The 17,256-nt window shown below is 42.8% G+C and overlaps 10 non-coding genes across 10 annotated transcripts; all 10 read left to right on the forward strand.

Moving 5' to 3' along the window:
- The first annotated feature begins 2,506 nt into the window (after positions 1-2,506).
- On the forward strand, positions 2,507-2,579 carry TRNAV-CAC (transfer RNA valine (anticodon CAC)). The gene has a single exon. It is a non-coding gene; the product is annotated as a tRNA-Val (tRNA).
- Positions 2,580-4,372: 1,793 nt separating this feature from the next.
- On the forward strand, positions 4,373-4,445 carry TRNAV-AAC (transfer RNA valine (anticodon AAC)). The gene has a single exon. It is a non-coding gene; the product is annotated as a tRNA-Val (tRNA).
- A 2,106-nt stretch (positions 4,446-6,551) lies between these two features.
- Positions 6,552-6,624, forward strand: TRNAV-CAC (transfer RNA valine (anticodon CAC)). The gene has a single exon. It is a non-coding gene; the product is annotated as a tRNA-Val (tRNA).
- A 1,290-nt stretch (positions 6,625-7,914) lies between these two features.
- Positions 7,915-7,987, forward strand: TRNAV-CAC (transfer RNA valine (anticodon CAC)). Its single transcript has one exon. It is a non-coding gene; the product is annotated as a tRNA-Val (tRNA).
- Positions 7,988-8,283: 296 nt separating this feature from the next.
- Positions 8,284-8,356, forward strand: TRNAV-AAC (transfer RNA valine (anticodon AAC)). Its single transcript has one exon. It is a non-coding gene; the product is annotated as a tRNA-Val (tRNA).
- Positions 8,357-10,157: 1,801 nt separating this feature from the next.
- TRNAV-AAC (transfer RNA valine (anticodon AAC)) lies at positions 10,158-10,230 on the forward strand. Its single transcript has one exon. It is a non-coding gene; the product is annotated as a tRNA-Val (tRNA).
- Positions 10,231-11,350: 1,120 nt separating this feature from the next.
- TRNAV-AAC (transfer RNA valine (anticodon AAC)) lies at positions 11,351-11,423 on the forward strand. The gene has a single exon. It is a non-coding gene; the product is annotated as a tRNA-Val (tRNA).
- Positions 11,424-12,818: 1,395 nt separating this feature from the next.
- On the forward strand, positions 12,819-12,891 carry TRNAV-AAC (transfer RNA valine (anticodon AAC)). The gene has a single exon. It is a non-coding gene; the product is annotated as a tRNA-Val (tRNA).
- Positions 12,892-14,347: 1,456 nt separating this feature from the next.
- Positions 14,348-14,420, forward strand: TRNAV-AAC (transfer RNA valine (anticodon AAC)). The gene has a single exon. It is a non-coding gene; the product is annotated as a tRNA-Val (tRNA).
- Positions 14,421-15,813: 1,393 nt separating this feature from the next.
- On the forward strand, positions 15,814-15,886 carry TRNAV-AAC (transfer RNA valine (anticodon AAC)). The gene has a single exon. It is a non-coding gene; the product is annotated as a tRNA-Val (tRNA).
- The last annotated feature ends 1,370 nt before the right edge of the window (positions 15,887-17,256 follow it).

Consider the following 17,256-nt stretch of genomic DNA (forward strand, 5'->3'; position numbering starts at 1 on the left):
TTTGTGTTGTCTGTGTATCTAATAGTACGTGTGATGACTGTGTGTGATATGTATGCTATGTGTGATATTTGTAATGGGTATATTAACAGTGTGTGATATGCGTGTATTGGTTGTATGTGACACACACACACACACACAGAGTCAGACGGCCATACACACACAGGAAGACATCCACACACACACACAGGAAGACATCCACACACACACACAGGAAGACATCCACACACACACACACAAGCAGATAGTCATACACACACACACAGGCAGACACACACAGGCAGACATACACACAGACACACACAGACACACACAGGCAGACAGACAGTCATACACACAGACACACACAGACAGTAATACACACAGACACACACACAGTCATACACACAGAGGCAGACAGTCATACACACACACACACACACACACACACGCAGACAGTCATACACACAGACACACAGAGGCAGACAGTCATACACACAGACACACAGAGGCAGACAGTCATACACACAGAGGCAGACAGTCATACACACAGAGGCAGTCATACACAGTCACACACACAGAGGCAGACAGTAATACACACAGACAAACACACAGAGGCAGACAGTAATACACACAGACACACAGTGGCAGACAGTCATATACACACACACACACACACACACACAGGCAGATAGTCATACACACAGAGGCAGACAGTCATACACACAGACACACACACAGAGGCAGACAGTCATACACACAGACACACAGAGGCAGACAGTCATACACACACACACACAGACAGTAACACACACACACAGACAGTAACACACACACACACACACACACACACAGAGGCAGACAGTCATACACATAGGCAGAGAGTCACACTCACCTGACAATCACACAGTTACATGTGGAGTTAATTGTGGAGGCATTGCAGCTCCTGGTGACTGTTTGGTGGGGAAGCAGGGACTCCTTCCTGCTTCCCCTGCAGCAGTTTTCCGGCGCTTTTAGCTCCACCCCCGCCGCACGGTAAGCTCCGCCCCCGCTGCAAATGTAAAAAAAAAAAAAAAAAAAAAAGTTTTTTTTTTTTTTTTTTAAATCGGCTGTGCGGCCGCATGGCGCCCTGTGCGGCCGCACAGCTTGCACACCCCTAAGGCCAGCCCTGTCTACAACATAGCTGTCAAGACAGATTTACGATAGGCTTCACAGAGAAAGAAAAAGTTTCACAGAGAGAACAGAATTCCTTAGAGTGCTGCGTGAAGTCGTAAAAACTTTAGCTGACAGAATAACCCTTTCAATGCTGGCTAGACCTCCTAGGTAATTACGATCTACTCTTATGTAATTTTAAATAAAATAACATTTAACCAGTTCATTAGCCATTTCCTGAATCCATCCAATAAAAGAAATCTACCAAATTCTATAAGCTGAATTTTATTAATTTGCCTAAACAGATATTTAATCTTATTTTATAGCAAATCAATACAGCTGGATAAATGTCACGATATGCTAACATGTGATATTAATCACATTAATATATATAATTAATATTAATCCCATCTGCAGATTGGGATGCTATAACCATATATATTCTTTAATAACTAAGATTTCTGAATACCGAAACCTGATCGTGATTTATCCAGTCATATATCATGCTATTAGAAAATGTTAATTAATTAAATGAAACCAGTATATTTACCAGTTAAATAGATATTCTCACCAGATGTTCTCAGGTAGCTAAGTGTCCAGGAATGTTTCTCTGTATTTTCTTTCTTAGCCTGCTTCTGACTCTTTTGCCCCGACTGCTTTCTCTGCTCTTGATTTTCTTGATTAATGCATACCTCCCTGCATCTGCCTTGATCTCTTGATTACCTTGAATGCCGATTGCCTGATTGCCCTGATTCTCTGAATGAATCTCTCTTCCCTTCATTCAGTGCTTGCACATGGTGCATGCTACTCCGGTCTCAACAGGGATGTGCACAGATGTAGTTTCTGTAGTGTAGTGGTTATCACGTTTGCCTAACACGCGAAAGGTCCCCAGTTCGAAACCGGGCAGAAAAATTGCATTCGTTCCGTTTTGGATTCCTTTTTGTTAGAATGCGGCTTTTCGAAGTCTCTTTGCAAATTTCAAGTGCATCTGTTCTTTTTGTCGCTCACCCAGATCAGAGCTGTCGGGTGATGTAACATTTATTGGGATATGTTGTGTTTTGGGCCACTTATGGTACTTTAGAAAAATGTGCGTTTTTTATTTTTTTCTGCCTGGGGATAATTAAGTTAATGCATTAACTGCCTTAATTATATCACAGGCAGAGGGAAGGGATTGTTTACTGTATGTGTGTAGGTTTGGAAATGATTGACTGGACAGATCAAACTTTTGCCAAGAATACAATTTCACATCAACAGACTGTTTTCTTCTTCTATGTATGTTGAAGGAAATAGGCATTTGAATCTGGGGACTTTTTAAATATGATGGGTATGCAGCAAACACATTCCCCCAAATTTCCTGCGCAAAGTGGGCATTGTGGCAGTTTCTGTAGTGTAGTGGTTATCACGTGCGCCTCACACGCGAAAGGTCCCAGGTTCGAAACCTGGCAGAAACATTACTTAATTTTTGCTAAATCTGCTGACGTTAGAAGTCTTCTGAATTGGAAATGCACCTGCTTGACTATGAATCCAAAAATCACGTATACTCGGCAAGACGTAAGTGATCTGTTAGCTGAATAAAGTGGTTTCCAAAAACCTGAAGCTAATGTTGTCTGAGAAAAAGCTGAATTGCACTCATTAAATCAGCATGCGCCATGTGCAAGTACCGAATGCAAGACAGCATTTTCTGTCTTGCATTCAGTGCTTGCACATGGCGCATGCTACTCCGGTCTCAACAGGGATGTGTACAGCTGTAGTTTCTGTAGTGTAGTGGTTATCACGTTCGCCTAACACATGAAAGGTCCCCGGTTCGAAACTGGGCAGAAACATTGCTTTCATTCCGTTTTGGATTCCTTTTTGTTAGAATGCGGCTTTTCGAAGTCTCTTTGCAAATTTCAAGTGCATCTGTTCTTTTTGTCATATTCCCTACAATGGGAGAAGGGTTTTGTGCAAAAATCACCGTCGACAAAAGCGAAACTCATGCTCGCTGTACTTTCAGAGATGGATTTTCTACTAAAAATGCAAGAAAATCATGTTTACTCACATGAGCGATCAGCTTGCTGAATAGAGTTGTGGCGAAAGTGACCTCACCACTGGTTTTTGGAGAGGAATATTTGCCAACCTTTTGCTCTGTGACTATGGCCCCTTTTAATTTGTTTTGGCTGAGAGACCCTATTTGTGGCCATTGGGACTTTAGACAATGGTTCTTTGAACTCCCGAACAGTCGACGTGGCCGCCATTCGACATTGGAACACGCGGTGGCGGCCATCTTGTTCGCATTGACTTAAACCACGAATAAACTTCAAGGGGACTTGGCCGCGAATGCCCTGGAGCTATTTTCGGCATGAAAACCTCGCGGTTCCCGGTCGGTCCTCCAGCGGCACTTAGCCGCCAATCTATGGAACTGTTTTGGGCATGAAATCCCGGTTTCGCCTGGGCAAAATTATGACTTCTATGAAATTTTTAAACCCCTCATCTGATCTGGGTGATTTTCGGATACGTCGCTCACCCAGATCAGAGCTGTCGGGTGATGTAACATTTATGGGGATATGTTGTGTTTTGGGCCACTTATGGTACTTTAGAAAAAATTGCGTTTTTTTTTTTTTCTGCCTGGGGATAATTAAGTTAATGCACTAACTGCCTTAATTATATCACAGGCAGAGGGGAGGGATTGTTTACTGTATGTGTGTAGGTTTGGAAATGATTGACTGGACAGATCAAACTTTTGCCAAGAATACAATTTCACATCAACAGGCTGTTTTCTTCTTCTATGTATGTTGAAGGAAATAGGCATTTGAATCTGGGGACTTTTTAAATACGATGGGTATGCAGCAAACACATTCCCCCAATTTTCCTGCGCAAAGTCGGCATTGTGGCAATTTTTGTAGTGTAGTGGTTATCTCTTTTGCCTCACATGCGAAAAGTCCCAGGTTCGAAACCAGGTGAAAACATTATTTAATTTTTGCTAAATCTGCTGACGTTAGAAGTCTTCTGAATTGGAAATGCACCTGCTTGACTATGAATCCAAAAATCACGTATACTCAGCAAGACGTAAGCGATCTGTTAGCTGAATAAAGTGGTTTCAAAAAACTTGAAGCTAATGTTGTCTGAGAAAAAGCTAAATTGCACTCATTAAATCAGCATGCGCCATGTGCAAGTACCGAATGCAAGACAGCATTTTCTGTCTTGCATTCAGTGCTTGCACATGGCGCATGCTACTCCGGTCTCAACAGTGATGTGCACAGCTGTAGTTTCTGTAGTGTAGTGGTTATCACGTTCGACTAACACACGAAAGGTCCCCGGTTCGAAACTGGGCAGAAACAATGCTTTTGTTCCGTTTTGGATTCCTTTTTGTTAGAATGTGGCTTTTCGAAGTCTCTTTGCAAATTTCAAGTGCATCTGTTCTTTTTGTCATTTTCCCTACAATGGGAGAAGGGTTTTGTGCAAAAACCACCGTCGACAAAAGCAAAACTCATGCTCGCTGTACTTTCAGAGATGGATTTTCTACTAAAAATGCAAGAAAATCATGTTTACTCACATGAGCGATCAGCTTGCTTTGCCGCGAATGCCCTGGAGCTATTTTCGGCATGAAAACCTCGCGGTTCCAGGTCGGTCCTCCAGCGGCACTTAGCCGCCAATCTATGGAACTGTTTTGGGCATGAAATCCCGGGTTCGCCTGGGCAATATTATGACTTCTATGAAATTTCTGAACCCCTGATCTGATCTGGGTGATTTTCGGATATGTCGCTCACCCAGATCAGAGCTGTCGGGTGATGTAACATTTATGGGGATATGTTGTGTTTTGGGCCACTTATGGTACTTTAGAAAAATGTGCGTTTTTAATTTTTTTCTGCCTGGGGATAATTAAGTTAATGCATTAACTGCCTTAATTATATCACAGGCAGAGGGGAGGGATTGTTTACTGTATGTGTGTAGGTTTGGAAATGATTGACTGGACAGATCAAACTTTTGCCAAGAATACAATTTCACATCAACAGACTGTTTTCTTCTTCTATGTATGTTGAAGGAAATAGGCATTTGAATCTGGGGACTTTTTAAATACGATGGGTATGCAGCAAACACATTCCCCCAATTTTCCTGCGCAAAGTCAGCATTGTGGCAGTTTCTGTAGTTTAGTGGTTATCACGTTCGCCTCACACGTGAAAGGTCCCAGGTTCGAAACCTGGCAGAAACATTATTTAATTTTTGCTAAATCTGCTGACGTTAGAAGTCTTCTGAATTGGAAATGCACCTGCTTGACTATGAATCCAAAAATCACGTATACTCGGCAAGACGTAAGCGATCTGTTAGCTGAATCAAGTGGTTATCACGTTCGCCTAACACGCGAAAGGTCCCCGGTTCGAAACCGGACAGAAACATTGCTTTCGTTCCGTTTTGGATTCCTTTTTGTTAGAATGCGGCTTTTCAAAGTCTCTTTGCAAATTTCAAGTGCATCTGTTCTTTTTGTCATATTCCCTACAATGGGAGAAGGGTTTTGTGCAAAAATCACCGTCGACAAAAGCAAAACTCATGCTCGCTGTACTTTCAGAGATGGATTTTCTACTAAAAATGCAAGAAAATCATGTTTACTCACATGAGCGATCAGCTTGCTGAATAGAGTTGTGGCGAAAGTGACCTCGCCACTGGTTTTTGGAGAGGAATATTTGCCAACCTTTTGCTCTGTGACTATGGCCCCTTTTAATTTGTTTTGGCTGAGAGACCCTATTTGTGGCCATTGGGACTTTAGACAATGGTTCTTCGAACTCCCGAACAGTCGACGTGGCCGCCATTCGACATTGGAACACGCGGTGGCGGCCATCTTGTTCGCATTGACTTAAACCACGAATAGACTTCAAGGGGACTTTGCCGCGAATGCCCTGGAGCTATTTTCGGCATGAAAACCTCGCGGTTCAAGGTCGGTCCTCCAGCGGCACTTAGCCGCCAATCTATGGAACTGTTTTGGGCATGAAATCCCGGGTTCGCCTGGGCAAAATTATGACTTCTATGAAATTTCTGAACCCCTGATCTGATCTGGGTGATTTTCGGATATGTCGCTCACCCAGATCAGAGCTGTCGGGTGATGTAACATTTATGGGGATATGTTGTGTTTTGGGCCACTTATGGTACTTTAGAAAAATGTGCGTTTTTAAATTTTTTCTGCCTGGGGATAATTAAGTTAATGCATTAACTGCCTTAATTATATCACAGGCAGAGGGGAGGGATTGTTTACTGTATGTGTGTAGGTTTGGAAATGATTGACTGGACAGATCAAACTTTTGCCAAGAATACAATTTCACATCAACAGACTGTTTTCTTCTTCTATGTATGTTGAAGGAAATAGGCATTTGAATCTGGGGACTTTTTAAATACGATGGGTATGCAGCAAACACATTCCCCCAATTTTCCTGCGCAAAGTCAGCATTGTGGCAGTTTCTGTAGTGTAGTGGTTATCACGTTCGCCTCACACGCGAAAGTTCCCAGGTTCGAAACCTGGCAGAAACATTATTAAATTTTTGCTAAATCTGCCGACGTTAGAAGTCTTCTGAATTGGAAATGCACCTGCTTGACTATGAATCCAAAAATCACGTATACTCGGCAAGACGTAAGCGATCTGTTAGCTGAATAAAGTGGTTTCCAAAAACCTGAAGCTAATGTTGTCTAAGAAAAAGCTGAATTGCACTCATTAAATCAGCATGCGCCATGTGCAAGTACCGAATGCAAGACAGCATTTTCTGTCTTGCATTCAGTGCTTGCACATGGCGCATGCTACTCCGGTCTCAACAGGGATGTGCACAGCTGTAGTTACTGTAGTGTAGTGGTTATCACGTTCGCCTAACACGCGAAAGGTCCCCGATTCGAAACCGGGCAGAAACATTGTTTTTGTTCCGTTTTGGATTCCTTTTTGTGAGAATGCGGCTTTTCGAAGTCTCTTTGCAAATTTCAAGTGCATCTGTTCTTTTTGTCATATTCCCTACAATGGGAGAAGGGTTTTGTGCAAAAATCACCGTCGACAAAAGCAAAACTCATGCTCGCTGTACTTTCAGAGATGGATTTTCTACTAAAAATGCAAGAAAATCATGTTTACTCACATGAGCGATCAGCTTGCTGAATAGAGTTGTGGCGAAAGTGACCTCGCCACTGGTTTTTGGAGAGGAATATTTGCCAACCTTTTGCTCTGTGACTATGGCCCCTTTTAATTTGTTTTGGCTGAGAGACCCTATTTGTGGCCATTGGGACTTTAGACAATGGTTCTTCGAACTCCCGAACAGTCGACGTGGCCGCCATTCGACATTGGCACTTAGCCGCCAACCTATGGAACTGTTTTGGGCATGAAATCCCGGGTTCGCCTGGGCAAAATTATGACTTCTATGAAATTTCTGAACCCCTGATCTGATCTGGGTGATTTTCGGATATGTCGCTCACCCAGATCAAAGCTGTCGGGTGATGTAACATTTATGGGGATATGTTGTGTTTTGGGCCACTTATGGTACTTTAGAAAAATATGCGTTTTTAATTTTTTTCTGCCTGGGGATAATTAAGTTAAAGCATTAACTGCCTTAATTATATCACAGCAGAGGGGAGGAATTGTTTACTGTATGTGTGTAGGTTTGGAAATGATTGACTGGACAGATCAAACTTTTGCCAAGAATACAATTTCACATCAACAGACTGTTTTCTTCTTCTATGTATGTTGAAGGAAAAAGGCATTTGAATCTGGGGACTTTTTAAATACGATGGGTATGCAGCAAACACATTCCCCCAATTTTCCTGCGCAAAGTCAGCATTGTGGCAGTTTCTGTAGTGTAGTGGTTATCACGTTCGCCTCACACGCGAAAGGTCCCAGGTTCGAAACCTGGCAGAAACATTATTTAATTTTTGCTAAATCTGCCGACGTTAGAAGTCTTCTGAATTGGAAATGCACCTGCTTGACTATGAATCCAAAAATCACGTATACTCGGCAAGACGTAAGCGATCTGTTAGCTGAATAAAGTGGTTTCCAAAAACCTGAAGCTAATGTCTGAGAAAAAGCTGAATTGCACTCATTAAATCAGCATGCGCCATGTGCAAGTACCGAATGCAAGACAGCATTTTCTGTCTTGCATTCAGTGCTTGCACATGGCGCATGCTACTCCGGTCTCAACAGGGATGTGCACAGCTGTAGTTTCTGTAGTGTAGTGGTTATCACGTTCGCCTAACACGCGAAAGGTCCCCGGTTCGAAACCGGGCAGAAACATTGCTTTTGTTCCGTTTTGGATTCCTTTTTGTTAGAATGCGGATTTTCAAAGTCTCTTTGCAAATTTCAAGTGCATCTGTTCTTTTTGTCATATTCCGTACAATGGGAGAAGGGTTTTGTGCAAAAATCACCGTCGACAAAAGCAAAACTCATGCTCGCTGTACTTTCAGAGATGGATTTTCTGCTAAAAATGCAAGAAAATCATGTTTACTCACATGAGCAATCAGCTTGCTGAATAGAGTTGTGGCGAAAGTGACCTCGCCACTGGTTTTTGGAGAGGAATATTTGCCAACCTTTTGCTCTGTGACTATGGCCCCTTTTAAATTGTTTTGGCTGAGAGACCCTATTTGTGGCCATTGGGACTTTAGACAATGGTTCTTCGAACTCCCGAACAGTCGACGTGGCCGCCATTCGACATTGGAACACGCGGTGGCGGCCATCTTGTTCGCATTGACTTAAACCACGAATAGACTTCAAGGAGACTTTGCCGCGAATGCCCTGGAGCTATTTTCGGCATGAAAACCTTGCGGTTTCAGGTCGGTCCTCCAGCTGCACTTAGCCGCCAATCTATGGAACTGTTTTGGGCATGAAATCCCGGGTTCGCCTGGGCAAAATTATGACTTCTATGAAATTTCTGAACCCCAGATCTGATCTGGGTGATTTTCGGATATGTCGCTCACCCAGATCAGAGCTGTCGGGTGATGTAACATTTATGGGGATATGTTGTGTTTTGGGCCACTTATGGTACTTTAGAAAAATGTGCGTTTTTTATTTTTTCTGCCTGGGGATAATTAAGTTAATGCATTAACTGCCTTAATTATATCACAGGCAGAGGGGAGGGATTGTTTACTGTATGTGTGTAGGTTTGGAAATGATTGACTGGACAGATCAAACTTTTGCCAAGAATACAATTTCACATCAACAGACTGTTTTCTTCTTCTATGTATGTTGAAGGAAATAGGCATTTGAATCTGGGGACTTTTTAAATACGATGGGTATGCAGCAAACACATTCCCCCAATTTTCCTGCGCAAAGTAGGCATTGTGCCAGTTTCTGTAGTGTAGATTTTCGGATATGTCGCTCACCCAGATCAAAACTGTCGGGTGATGTAACATTTATGTGGATATGTTGTGTTTTGGGCCACTTATGGTACTTTAGAAAAATGTGCGTTTTTTTATTTTTTTCTGCCTGGGGATAATTAAGTTAATGCATTAACTGCCTTAATTATATCACAGGCAGAGGGGAGGGATTGTTTACTGTATGTGTGTAGGTTTGGAAATGATTGACTGGACAGATCAAACTTTTGCCAAGAATACAATTTCACATCAACAGACTGTTTTCTTCTTCTATGTATGTTGAAGGAAATAGGCATTTGAATCTGGGGACTTTTTAAATACGATGGGTATGCAGCAAACACATTCCCCCAATTTTCCTGCGCAAAGTCGGCATTGTGGCAGTTTCTGTAGTGTAGTAGTTATTACGTTCGAAACCTGGCAGAAACATTATTTAATTTTTGCTAAATCTGCTGACGTTAGAAGTCTTCTGAATTGGAAATGCACCTGCTTGACTATGAATCCAAAAATCACTAATACTCGGCAAGACGTAAGCGATCTGTTAGCTGAATAAAGTGGTTTCCAAAAACCTGAAGCTAATGTTGTCTGAGAAAAAGCTGAATTGCACTCATTAAATCAGCATGCGCCATGTGCAAGTACCGAATGCAAGACAGCATTTTCTGTCTTGCATTCAGTGCTTGCACATGGCGCATGCTACTCCGGTCTCGACAGGGGTGTGCACAGCTGTAGTGTCTGTAGTGTAGTGGTTATCACGTTCGCCTAACACGTGAAAGGTCCCCGGTTCGAAACCGGGCAGAAACATTGCTTTCGTTTCGTTTTGGATTCCTGTTTGTTAGAATGCGGCTTTTCGAAGTCTCTTTGCAAATTTCAAGTGCATCTGTTCTTTTTGTCATATTCCCTACAATGAGAGAAGGGTTTTGTGCAAAAATCACCGTCGACAAAAGCAAAACTCATGCTCGCTGTACTTTCAGAGATGGATTTTCTACTAAAAATGCACGAAAATCATGTTTACTCACATGAGCGATCAGCTTGCTGAATAGAGTTGTGGCGAAAGTGACCTCGCCACTGGTTTTTGGAGAGGAATATTTGCCAACCTTTTGCTCTGTGACTATGGCCCCTTTAAATTTGTTTTGGCTGAGAGACCCTATTTGTGGCCATTGGGACTTTAGACAATGGTTCTTCGAACTCCCGAACAGTCGACGTGGCCGCCATTCGACATTGGAACACGCGGTGGCGGCCATCTTGTTCGCATTGACTTAAACCACGAATAGACTTCAAGGGGACTTTGCCGCGAATGCCCTGGAGCTATTTTTGGCATGAAAACGTCGCGGTTCCCGGTCGGTCCTCCAGCGGTACTTAGCCGCCAATCTATGGAACTGTTTTGGGCATGAAATCCTGGGTTCGCCTGGGCAAAATTATGACTTCTATGAAATTTCTGAACCCCTGATCTGATCTGGGTGATTTTCGGATATGTCGCTCACCCAGATCAGAGCTGTCGGGTGATGTAATATTTAATTATCCCCAGGCAAAAAAAAAAGACTTTGTGGCAGTTTCTGTTGTATAGTGGTTATCACGTTCGCCTCACACGCGAAAGGTCCCAGGTTCGAAACCTGGCAGAAACATTATTTAATTTTTGCTAAATCTGCTGACGTTAGAAGTCTTCTGAATTGGAAATGCACCTGCTTGACTATGAATCCAAAAATCACGTATACTCGGCAAGACGTAAGCGATCTGTTAGCTGAATAAAGTGGTTTCCAAAAACCTGAAGCTAATGTTGTCTGAGAAAAAGCTGAATTGCACTCATTAAATCAGCATGCGCCATGTGCAAGTACCGAATGCAAGACAGCATTTTCTGTCTTGCATTCAGTGCTTGCACATGGCGCATGCTACTCCGGTCTCGACAGGGATGTGCACAGCTGTAGTTTCTGTAGTGTAGTGGTTATCACGTTCGCCTAACACGCGAAAGGTCCCCGGTTCGAAACCGGGCAGAAACATTGCTTTCGTTTTGTTTTGGATTCCTTTTTGTTAGAATGCGGCTTTTCGAAGTCTCTTTGCAAATTTCAAGTGCATCTGTTCTTTTTGTCATATTCCCTACAATGAGAGAAGGGTTTTGTGCAAAAATCACCGTCGACAAAAGAAAAACTCATGCTCGCTGTACTTTCAGAGATGGATTTTCTACTAAAAATGCAAGAAAATCATGTTTACTCACATGAGCGATCAGCTTGCTGAATAGAGTTGTGGCGAAAGTGACCTCGCCACTGTTTTTTGGAGAGGAATATTTGCCAACCTTTTGCTCTGTGACTATGGCCCCTTTTAATTTGTTTTGGCTGAGAGACCCTATTTGTGGCCATTGGGACTTTAGACAATGGTTCTTCGAACTCCCGAACAGTCGACGTGGCCGCCATTCGACATTGGAACACGCGGTGGCGGCTAATCTTGTTCACATTGACTTAAACCACGAATAGACTTCAAGGGGACTTTGCCGCGAATGCCCTGGAGCTATTTTCGGCATGAAAACGTCGCGGTTCCCGGTCGGTCCTCCAGCGGTACTTAGCCGCCAATCTATGGAACTGTTTTGGGCATGAAATCCTGGGTTCGCCTGGGCAAAATTATGACTTCTATGAAATTTCTGAACCCCTGATATGATCCGGGTGATTTTCGGATATGTCTCTCACCCAGATCAGAGCTGTCGGGTGATGTAACATTTATGGGGATATGTTGTGTTTTGGGCCACTTATGGTACTTTAGAAAAATGTGCGTTTTTTTTTTTTTCTGCCTGGGGATAATTAAGTTAATGCATTAACTGCCTTAATTATATCACAAGCAGAGGGGAGGGGTTGTTTACTGTATGTGTGTAGGTTTGGAAATGATTGACTGGACAGATCAAACTTTTGCCAAGAATACAATTTCACATCAACAGACTGTTTTCTTCTTCTATGTATGTTGAAGGAAATAGGCATTTGAATCTGGGGACTTTTTAAATACAATGGGTATGCAGCAAACACATTCCCCCAATTTTCCTGCGCAAAGTCGGCATTGTGGCAGTTTCTGTAGTGTAGTGGTTATCACGTTCGAAACCTGGCAGAAACATTATTTAATTTTTGCTAAATCTGCTGACGTTAGAAGTCTTCTGAATTGGAAATGCACCTGCTTGACTATGAATCCAAAAATCACGTATACTCGGCAAGACGTAAGCGATCTGTTAGCTGAATAAAGTGGTTTCCAAAAACCTGAAGCTAATGTTGTCTGAGAAAAAGCTGAATTGCACTCATTAAATCAGCATGCGCCATGTGCAAGTACCGAATGCAAGACAGCATTTTCTGTCTTGCATTCAGTGCTCGCACATGGCGCATGCTACTCCGGTCTCGAAAGGGATGTGCACAGCTGTAGTTTCTGTAGTGTAGTGGTTATCATGTTCGCCTAACACGCGAAAGGTCCCCGGTTCGAAACTGGGCAGAAACATTGCTTTCGTTTCGTTTTGGATTCCTTTTTGTTAGAATGCGGCTTTTCGAAGTCTCTTTGCAAATTTCAAGTGCATCTGTTCTTTTTGTCATATTCCCTACAATGAGAGAAGGGTTTTGTGCAAAAATCACCGTCGACAAAAGCAAAACTCATGCTCGCTGTACTTTCAGAGATGGATTTTCTACTAAAAATGCAAGAAAATCATGTTTACTCACATGAGCGACCAGCTTGCTGAATAGAGTTGTGGCGAAAGTGACCTCGCCACTGGTTTTTGGAGAGGAATATTTGCCAACCTTTTGCTCTGTGACTATGGCCCCTTTTAATTTGTTTTGGCTGAGAGACCCTATTTGTGGCCATTGGGACTTTAGACAATGGTTCTTCGAACTCCCGAACAGTCGACGTGGCCGCCATTCGACATTGGAACACGCGGTGGCGGCCATCTTGTTCGCATTGACTTAAACCACGAATAGACTTCAAGGGGACTTTGCCGCGAATGCCCTGGAGCTATTTTCGGCATGAAAACATCGCGGTTCCCGGTCGGTCCTCCAGCGGTACTTAGCCGCCAATCTATGGAACTGTTTTGGGCATGAAATCCCGGGTTCGCCTGGGCAAAATTATGACTTCTATGAAATTTCTGAACCCCTGATCTGATCTGGGTGATTTTCGGATATGTCTCTCACCCAGATCAGAGCTGTCGGGTGATGTAACATTTATGGGGATATGTTGTGTTTTGGGCCACTTATGGTACTTTAGAAAAATGTGCGTTTTTTATTTTTTCTGCCTGGGGATAATTAAGTTAATGCATTAACTGCCTTAATTATATCACAGGCAGAGGGGAGGGATTGTTTACTGTATGTGTGTAGGTTTGGAAATGATTGACTGGACAGATCAAACTTTTGCCAAGAATACAATTTCACATCAACAGACTGTTTTCTTCTTCTATGTATGTTGAAGGAAAGAGGCATTTGAATCTGGGGACTTTTTAAATACGATGGGTATGCAGCAAACACATTCCCCCAATTTTCCTGCGCAAAGTAGGCATTGTGCCAGTTTCTGTAGTGTAGATTTTCGGATATGTCGCTCACCCAGATCAAAACTGTCGGGTGATGTAACATTTATGTGGATATGTTGTGTTTTGGGCCACTTATGGTACTTTAGAAAAATGTGCGTTTTTTAATTTTTTTCTGCCTGGGGATAATTAAGTTAATGCATTAACTGCCTTAATTATATCACAGGCAGAGGGGAGGGATTGTTTACTGTATGTGTGTAGGTTTGGAAATGATTGACTGGACAGATCAAACTTTTGCCAAGAATACAATTTCACATCAACAGACTGTTTTCTTCTTCTATGTATGTTGAAGGAAATAGGCATTTGAATCTGGGGACTTTTTAAATACGATGGGTATGCAGCAAACACATTCCCCCAATTTTCCTGCACAGAGCCGGCATTGCGGCAGTTTCTGTAGTGTAGTGGTTATCACGTTCGCCTAACACGCGAAAGGTCCCCGGTTCAAAACCGGGCAGAAACATTGCTTTTGTTCCGTTTTGGATTCCTTTTTGTTAGAATGCGGATTTTCGAAGTCTCTTTGCAAATTTCAAGTGCATCTGTTCTTTTTGTCATATTCCCTACAATGGGAGAAGGGTTTTGTGCAAAAATCACCGTCGACAAAAGCAAAACTCATGCTCGCTGTACTTTCAGAGATGGATTTTCTACTAAAATGCAAGAAAATAATGTTTACTCACATGAGCGATCAGCTTGCTGAATAGAGTTGTGGCGAAAGTGACCTCGCCACTGGTTTTTGGAGAGGAATATTTGCCAACCTTTTGCTCTGTGACTATGGCCCCTTTTAATTTGTTTTGGCTGAGAGACCCTATTTGTGGCCATTGGGACTTTAGACAATGGTTCTTCGAACTCCCGAACAGTCGACGTGGCCGCCATTCGACATTGGAAGACGCGGTGGCGGCCATCTTGTTCGCATTGACTTAAACCACGAATAGACTTCAAGGAAACTTTGCCGCGAATGCCCTGGAGCTATTTTCGGCATGAAAACCTCGCGGTTCCAGGTCGGTCCTCCAGCGGCACTTAGCCGCCAATCTATGGAACTGTTTTGGGCATGAAATCCCGGGTTCGCCTGGGGAAAATTATGACTTCTATGAAATTTCTGAACCCCTGATCTGATGTGGGTGATTTTCGGATATGTCTCTCACCCAGATCAGAGCTGTCGGGTGATGTAACATTTATGGGGATATGTTGTGTTTTGGGCCACTTATGGTACTTTAGAAAAATGTGCGTTTTTTATTTTTTCTGCCTGGGGATAATTAAGTTAATGCATTAACTGACTTAATTATATCACAGGCAGAGGGGAGGGGTTGTTTACTGTATGTGTGTAGGTTTGGAAATGATTGACTGGACAGATCAAACTTTTGCCAAGAATACAATTTCACATCAACAGACTGTTTTCTTCTTCTATGTATGTTGAAGGAAATAGGCATTTGAATCTGGGGACTTTTTAAATACAATGGGTATGCAGCAAACACATTCCCCCAATTTTCCTGCGCAAAGTCGGCATTGTGGCAGTTTCTGTAGTGTAGTGGTTATCACGTTCGAAACCTGGCAGAAACATTATTTAATTTTTGCTAAATCTGCTGACGTTACAAGTCTTCTGAATTGGAAATGCACCTGCTTGACTATGAATCCAAAAATCACGTATACTCGGCAAGACGTAAGCGATCTGTTAGCTGAATAAAGTGGTTTCCAAAAACCTGAAGCTAATGTTGTCTGAGAAAAAGCTGAATTGCACTCATTAAATCAGCATGCGCCATGTGCAAGTACCGAATGCAAGACAGCATTTTCTGTCTTGCATTCAGTGCTCGCACATGGCGCATGCTACTCCGGTCTCGAAAGGGATGTGCACAGCTGTAGTTTCTGTAGTGTAGTGGTTATCACGTTCGCCTAACACGCGAAAGGTCCCCGGTTCGAAACCGGGCAGAAACATTGCTTTCGTTTCATTTTGGATTCCTTTTTGTTAGAATGCGGCTTTTCGAAGTCTCTTTGCAAATTTCAAGTGCATCTGTTCTTTTTGTCATATTCCCTACAATGAGAGAAGGGTTTTGTGCAAAAATCACCGTCGACAAAAGCAAAACTCATGCTCGCTGTACTTTCAGAGTTGGATTTTCTACTAAAATGCAAGAAAATCATGTTTACTCACATGAGCGATCAGCTTGCTGAATAGAGTTGTGGCGAAAGTGACCTCGCCACTGGTTTTTGGAGAGGAATATTTGCCAACCTTTTGCTCTGTGACTATGGCCCCTTTTAATTTGTTTTGGCTGAGAGACCCTATTTGTGGCCATTGGGACTTTAGACAATGGTTCTTCGAACTCCCGAACAGTCGACGTGGCCGCCATTCGACATTGGAAGACGCCGTGGCGGCCATCTTGTTCGCATTGACTTAAACCACGAATAGACTTCAAGGAAACTTTGCCGCGAATGCCCTGGAGCTATTTTCGTCATGAAAACCTCGCGGTTCCAGGTCGGTCCTCCAGCGGCACTTAGCCGCCAATCTATGGAACTGTTTTGGGCATGAAATCCCGGGTTCGCCTGGGGAAAATTATGACTTCTATGAAATTTCTGAACCCCTGATCTGATCTGGGTGATTTTCGGATATGTCTCTCACCCAGATCAGAGCTGTCGGGTGATGTAACATTTATGGGGATATGTTGTGTTTTGGGCCACTTATGGTACTTTAGAAAAATGTGCGTTTTTTATTTTTTCTGCCTGGGGATAATTAAGTTAATGCATTAACTGCCTTAATTATATCACAGGCAGAGGGGAGGGGTTGTTTACTGTATGTGTGTAGGTTTGGAAATGATTGACTGGACAGATCAAACTTTTGCCAAGAATACAATTTCACATCAACAGACTGTTTTCTTCTTCTATGTATGTTGAAGGAAATAGCCATTTGAATCTGGGGACTTTTTAAATACAATGGGTATGCAGCAAACACATTCCCCCAATTTTCCTGCGCAAAGTCGGCATTGTGGCAGTTTCTGTAGTGTAGTGGTTATCACGTTCGAAACCTGGCAGAAACATTATTTAATTTTTGCTAAATCTGCTGACGTTAGAAGTCTTCTGAATTGGAAATGCACCTGCTTGACTATGAATCCAAAAATCACGTATACTCGGCAAGACGTAAGCGATCTGTTAGCTGAATAAAGTGGTTTCCAAAAACCTGAAGCTAATGTTGTCTGAGAAAAAGCTGAATTGCACTCATTAAATCAGCATGCGCCATGTGCAAGTACCGAATGCAAGACAGCATTTTCTGTCTTGCATTCAGTGCTCGCACATGGCGCATGCTACTCCGGTCT

The sequence above is a fragment of the Pelobates fuscus genome, chromosome 2 (assembly GCF_036172605.1).
Source record: "Pelobates fuscus isolate aPelFus1 chromosome 2, aPelFus1.pri, whole genome shotgun sequence".
NCBI classification, from domain to species: domain Eukaryota; kingdom Metazoa; phylum Chordata; class Amphibia; order Anura; family Pelobatidae; genus Pelobates; species Pelobates fuscus.